Source organism: Rutidosis leptorrhynchoides, chromosome 11 (genome assembly GCF_046630445.1).
Source record: "Rutidosis leptorrhynchoides isolate AG116_Rl617_1_P2 chromosome 11, CSIRO_AGI_Rlap_v1, whole genome shotgun sequence".
In the NCBI taxonomy this organism is placed as follows: domain Eukaryota; kingdom Viridiplantae; phylum Streptophyta; class Magnoliopsida; order Asterales; family Asteraceae; genus Rutidosis; species Rutidosis leptorrhynchoides.
In genome coordinates, this window is record NC_092343.1 from 58,213,101 (window position 1) to 58,220,803 (window position 7,703).

The window sequence follows — 7,703 nt, forward strand, 5'->3', positions numbered from 1 at the left end:
ATGAACTATATTACGCATAATATAACATGCCAAGAATCACAACATCAGAATAAAAATATGATAATGATAACCAGATGTCATAAAAGAAATAACCATCCATACATAAATGAAAATATCTCATAATAAAATCCTCGGCAAAACACCGTACATCACCCAAAAATAAATGTATAAAAGGACAAATAGTCTATGAAATAAAATAATCACTCATAAACATCACATCACATCTGCTTGGAGCGGGTGTGATAAGCTGGGCCGGTATGAGGCTCTTCAGGAGTCTCATACTTCCTCAACTTTCCTTTCACCTCCTCCAACTCCGTCTTAAGACCACGAACCACGCTCTCAAGAGCCTTGAACCTAGCATCCACCTCTCGGTTACTGATAATGGTAAAAATAAGCATATATTTCATAGCATTATCCTTCAAGAAAGACAAGCTTTTAGTTGCAATTGTTCTATTTACAAGTGATATTCGTTTAAATAATAAAAGGTGAAGACAAAAGACAGATTCGACGATTTGAAGACGCAAACAACCAAAAAGCTAAAAAGTACAAAGTACAATCCAAGTGGTTCAAATTATTGCTGAGAAACGTCCAAAAATTACAAGAGTACAAGCCGCAAAATGCAAAGTACAAGATATCTAATCGTACGAAAGGACGTTCGAAAATCTGGAACCGAGACCTGAACCAACTATCAACGTACGACGTAACGGGCCTAAAATTACAAGTCAACTGTGCACATGAATATAATATATATATATATATATATATATATATATATATATATATATATATATATATATAATTATATAAAATTATAAAAATTATATTATATTATTAAAAACCATCGACAAACAAGAAGACAAGTGATTATGAGCTGGATCAGGAGGCCATGCGATCGCATGGCCTGGCTGCCTAATCTCCATGCGATCGCATGGCAGTGAAATGGTGGTCAGGTCCTATAAATACCACGAATTTGGACGAGTAAATTACACCTTCTTCAACTGATACTCTCTATCTCTCAATATATATTTATATTTTAATTATAATTTTAATTTTAATATTAAATTAATAATAATAAGGTTATAGTGGCGAATGTTTTAAGTTTGTAAGTCGAAATTATGTCCGTGTAACACTACGCGATTAATACTCATTGTAATTTATGTTCAACCTTTTTAAATTAATGTCTCGTAGCTAAGTTATTATTATGTTTATTTAAGTCGAAGTAATCGTGATATTGGACTAACTATAAAGACTGGGTTATTGGGCTTTGGACCATAATTGAGGTTTGGACAAAAGACCGACACTTGTGGAAATTAGACTATGGGCTATTTATGGGCTTTATATTAATTAAATGATATCTCGTTGGTTTAATATAGAGATTTATAATTTGACGTATTTATATTTAACCACATACGCTTGACTGGGTACGGTGGGCGGGATATCTATAAATACTAATAATTATTCATTTGACCGGACACGGGGATGGATTAATAGTCACTGGACTCATTAAAACAGGGGTGGATTACATTCAAGGGTAATTGGTGTAATTGTTAACAAAGTATTAAAACCTTGGATTACACGCAGTCGATAACCTAGTGTATTCATTAAACAAAGTATTAAGACCTGGTTACAGTTTGAATCCCCAATTAGTTGGAATATTTGACTTCGGGTATAAGGTTAATTTGGCGAAGACTCTCGCACTTTATAATTATGACCGATGGACTATTATGGACAAAACCAGATGGACATATCGAATAATCCAGGACAAAGGACAATTAACCCATGGTAATAAATTAAAATCAACACATCAAACATCATGATTACGGAAGTTTAATAAGCATAATTCCTTTATTTTATATCTCATCGCACTTTATTTATTGTCATTTTATTTATCGTACTTTAAATTATTGCATTTTTAATTATCGCACTTTTATTTTATCGCATTTTTATTTATCGTCATTTACTTTACGCTTTAAATTAAGTCATTTGTGTATTTAATATTTCATATTAGGTTTTAATTGCGACTTAAGTTTTAAAATCGACAAACCGGTCATTAAACGGTAAAACCCCTTTTATAATAATAATAATAATAATAATAATACTACTACTACTTATATTTATATATTTATACAAATATAGTCTAAAATAAATATAGCGTTAAACTTAGCGAGCTCCCTGTGGAACGAACCGGACTTACTAAAAACTACACTACTCTACGATTAGGTACACTTCCTATAAGTGTTGTAGCAAGGTTTAGGTAAATCCCATTCTATAAATAAATAAATAACTTGTGTAAAAATGTATCGTATTTAATAGTATTTCGTAGTAAAATATAATCTATTTCGTACTACACCTCGCACACATCAAGTATTTTTGGCGCCGCTGCCGGGGACCCGGCGAAACGCTATATTTTTACGCTATATTTCTTATCTCTAATTTTGTAAAAATATTTTGTATTTATATAAAAACATATAGAATAATAATAATAAAAAATACTATATATATATATATATATATATATATATATATATATATATATATATATATATATATATATATATATATATATATATATATATATATATATATATATATATATATATATATATATATAAGTGTTTACATACATATATATTTTTAAGATATATAAAATAAAAAAATAAAAATATTTTATATTTTTAGAATTTTAAATATAAGTTTTTTTATATTATATATATATAAATCAGAAAATTAAAATCAAATAATAAATATAAAATAGAATTGGGCCGAACGGTTTACAAGCCCAAGTTTGAGCTGGACTCTATAGCCATGCGACCGCATGAGCCCGGGACCTTAAATCCATGCGATCGCATGGATTGAATTGGCAAACCTGACCTCGTACATCATTTAATACGCGTAGGGTTTTTAATTATTAATTATTATTAATTAAATTAGGGTTTTAATTGTTTAATATTTTAGTTTTAGTTTTTAGTTTTAGTTTTATTAAGTTTATTATATTAAATACTTTTATAAAATAATTATAAAAATAATATTTTTATAAAATTTGTATTTTTATTATTTTAGTTATAATTTGTATTTTTATCGTTTATTTTGTAATATTTATCGTTCGCTATATAGTTTTAAGTTTAGTATTTTGCCGTAGTTATTTTTATATTTCTAGTTTTTAGGCTTTGCCTTAAAATCCCTTAAGTGCTTTTTCTTTATAATAAGATTTAGATGCTTTAGAATTTTACGACGTCACTTATCGCTTTAGTTTTAAATAGATTTTAGTGCCCTTTTAAGTAATTGCCGTTTTGGATATAGAATTCCTTTTAAGCTTTAATACCTTTAGACGCAACTTTTAATATTTAATTTTTAGACTTTTTAAGTTTCGACGCTTTACTTTCTTATTTTTATTTTTCGACGTTTGTTTTTCGACTCTTGTTTTTTGATGCACGCTTTTTCTTTCTCGTTTCTACGCTCTAGTTTTTAGGACATAGATTTATCTTCAAAATTTCGACGAAAAATTATTTTAAGCGGTTAAATTGATAGACATCCAAAATTTTCTGGTTCGTAGTAATAGTTGGATTTGTTAGTGGCGAGTTGTAGGCTTCCGATTTAAAGGGTCCTGGCTACCTGCTACATCTATTAGCTATTCGAAACGTAGGCAAAATCAGAAAAGTCTATTAATTTGATAACTTATTTAATTTTTTTTATTTTTATAACTAATAGGATATTCAGTGAATGCACCGAGCAAAACGTTCACCACCTTTCATACGTTCACCTCCTGTAACTCGATCAAGACATCTAGCCAATATTGTCGCCGTTAATTTTTCTTTAGAATTGTCATCTAGTCGACCAAGTACTCCAATTCAAATTTCCGATAATCCATTTTTTGAACCCGATCTCACAATTGAGAACCCGGAGGGTATTCAGGGACAATTCAAAGATCCCGAACCACTAATTATTCCTCCTGAACCATAAATTATTCAACCAGAGATTGTCGAGGAAGAAACCATTAAATCAGAATCCTCTAGTGATTCAGATTCAACAAATTCAATCATGGAAAATCCGAAACCTCTATACTCAACCAGACATTAATGCGCCAGATTATGAAATCAAAGGACAAATCCTACACGTGGTAACTAATCAATGCCAATGTAGTGGTGCGCCGAAGGAAGATCCAAACGAACATCTTCGAACCTTTAATAGGATCTGTACTCTATTTAAAATTAGAGAAGTTGAGGATGAACATATCTATCTCATATTATTTTCCTGGACTTTAAAGGGAGAAGCCAAAGATTGGTTAGAATCGTTACCTGAAGGGGCGATTGATACATGGGATGTTTTAGTTGATAAATTTCTTAAAAGATTCTTTCCGGCATCTAAAGTAGTGAGACTTCAAGGAGAAATTGTTATGTTCACACAGAAGCCAAATGAAACTTTATATGACGCGTGGACAAGATTTGGAAAATTGTTGAGAGGATGTCCTCAACATAGTTTAGACACTTATCAAATAGTACAAATATTCTACCAAGGATGCGACATTACTACACGTAAAGACATCGACATAGCAGCTGGTGGTTCCATTATGAAGAAAACCGCAACTGAAGCTTACAAAATTATTGATAACACAACCTCCCACTCACATGAGTGGCATCAAGAAAAAGACATCGTTAGATCATCTAAAGCGGCTAGAGCCGATTCTAGCCATGACTTTGATTCCGTTTCCGCAAAGTTAGATGCTTTCGCGAGACGAATGGAAAAGATGACTAAAGATATTCACGCAATACGAATTAGTTGTGAGCAGTGTGGAGGACTACATTTGACAAAAGATTGTCTCAGTATTGAACAAACAATGGAACAAAGAGAGAATGTTCATACATGAACCAAAGGCCTGGAAATAATTATCAACCGCCAAGACCAAACTACAATCAAAATTAGAATTATAACCGAAATGTTCTATACAACAACCAACATGGTCCTAGCAATCAACAAGTATCTAATAATACTTACAACAAGCAAAGACCTATTTTTCCAATTAAACCACCACAAACCGAGGATAAAAAGCCAAATTTGGAAGATATGATGTCAAAGCTAGTTGAATCTCAAACGCAGTTTTTCACATCTCATAAACAAACTAATGAACAAAATGCTCAAGCATTTAGAAATCAACAAGCTTCTATCCAAAATCTGGAACAAGAAGTAAGTAACCTAGCAAGGTTGATATGTGAAAGAAAACCGGGAAGTCTACCTAGCAATACAAATGCTAACCCCCGGAATGAAACAGCTAAAGCCATTACCACAAGAAGTGGTATTACACTTAAACCACCTGAAATACCTGTAATTTCTGATGACTCTATTCCTATTCCACAAGCACCACAACCTAAGCAAGATAAGGAAATAGAACTGGTAGTTGAAAAGGTTAATGAAGATAACACAGTTAAGGCAAAGCCTTATGTTAAACCATACCAACCACTGCTTCCTTACTCGAGTAAAATGAGAAAAGAAAGACTTGAAGCCGAGCAATTCAAATTCTTGGATATGTTTAAACAAATAAATGTAAATCTTCCTTTCATTGATGTGATTTCAGGAATGCCAAGATATGCTAAATTTCTGAAAGATCTAATCACAAATAGAAAGAAAATGGAAGAACTCTCGGCAGTTACAATGAATGCTAATTGTTCTGCAGTGCTGTTGAATAAGCTACCAGAAAAACTCTCTGATCCAGGAAGTTTCACAATTCCATGTTTTTTGCGTAGTCTTAGTTCAATAGAAGCATTGGCAGACTTAGGTGCTAGTATAAATTTAATGCAGTATTCACTATACGCTAAACTAGACCTCGGAGAATTGAAACCAACACGAATAAGCATACAACTAGCCGATCGATCAGTAAAATATCCTAGAGGGATAATGGAGAACATGCTAGTTAAAGTTGGTACTTTAGTATTTCTAGTAGATTTTATTATTCTGGACATGGAAGAAGATTCTCGAGTTCCTCTCATATTAGGAAGACCATTCTTAAACACGGCTAAAGCAATAATAGACGTGTTTGGTAAGAAACTGACCCTAAGTATAGAGGACGAGAGTGTTACCTTTTCTGTTGATAGAGCCAAGCAACAACCGCAATCTGTAGATGATACATGTTATTATATTCAAACTATAGATTCACATGCAAAATTGTTAGAAGAATTTATAGAATTACAAGGAACAGGAGAATGTTCTTTAGGAGAAGGAACTGAACCAATTGATGAAGCCGAAATGTTAGATACACTTATGGCTAATGATTATGAACCAATAACAGAAGAACTTCAAATGCTAAAAGAGGAAGACAGATATCGATACAAATCATCGATAGAAGAACCACCGATATTAGAGTTAAAGCCACTTCCAAACCATTTGGAATACGCTTATTTACATGGTGAATCTGAATTACCTGTAATAATATCGTCTTCTCTTTCTGAAAATGAAAAATCTCAACTCATTTCTGTGCTAAAAGCTCATAAACCAGCTATTGCATGGAAGATTCATGACATTAAAGGTATAAGTCCTTCGTATTGCAAACATAAAATCCTTATAGAAGAAGGTCATAAAACATATGTGCAACGCCAACGAAGAATAAATCCTAATATGCAAGATGTTGTTAAGAAAGAAATAATTAAGCTGCTAGATGCAGGTTTAATTTATCCAATCTCTGATAGTCCATGGGTAAGCCCAGTTCAATGTGTACCTAAGAAGGGTGGCATGACTGTCATCACAAATGAAAAAGATGAGCTTATTCCTACCAGGACTGTAACAGGATGGCGTGTTTGTATTGATTATAGAAAACTAAATGACACCACCAGAAAAGATCACTTTCCCTTACCTTTCATTGATCAAATGTTAGAAAGATTAGCCGGAAACAGTTACTATTGTTTTCTTGACGGTTTCTCCGGATACTTTTAAATTCCAATCGCACCCGAGGACCAAGAGAAAACCACCTTCACGTGCCCTTATGGTACTTTTGCTTACAAACGCATGCCATTTGGAGTTTGCAACGCCCCTGCAACCTTTCAAAAGTGCATGATGGCAATTTTTCACGACATGATAGAAGAATGCATGGAAGTTTTCATGGATGACTTTTCAGTCTTCGGTGATACTTTTCAAACATGTCTAGTTAATCTTGAACGAATGCTTATTAGATGCGAGCAATCAAATCTATTACTTAATTGAGAGAAATGCCATTTCATGGTTAAAGAAGGCATCGTTCTTGGTCATAAAATTTCAAAGGAAGGAATTGAAGTGGATAGAGCTAAAGTAGATGTAATTGCTAAACTTCCACATCCCACCAATGTTAGAGGAGTTAGGAGTTTTCTAGGGCATGCTGGTTTTTACCGACGTTTCATAAAAGATTTTTCTAAAATTGCCACTCCTATGAATAAACTCCTAGAAAAGGATGCTCCGTTCATCTTTTCGGATGAATGCATCAAATATTTTAATATTCTTAAAGAAAAACTCACTAATGCGCCGATCATGATAACTCCAAATTGGAATCTACCATTTGAACTCATGTGCGATGCAAGTAATTTTGCAATGGGAGCCGTTTTAGGACAAAGGATTGAAAAACGATTTCAACCTATCTATTACGCTAGTAAGACGTTACAAGGAGCACAAACGAATTATATAACTACTGAAAAAGAACTCTTTGCTGTTGTCTTTGCTTTTGACAAATTTCGTTCATATCTCAT

The 7,703-nt window shown here is 32.6% G+C and overlaps 1 non-coding gene across 1 annotated transcript; it reads right to left on the minus strand.

Moving 5' to 3' along the window:
• Positions 1-4,372: 4,372 nt before the first annotated feature.
• LOC139878996 (small nucleolar RNA R71) lies at positions 4,373-4,479 on the minus strand. Its single transcript, XR_011769853.1, has one exon. It is a non-coding gene; the product is annotated as a small nucleolar RNA R71 (small nucleolar RNA).
• Between the last annotated feature and the right edge of the window lie 3,224 nt (positions 4,480-7,703).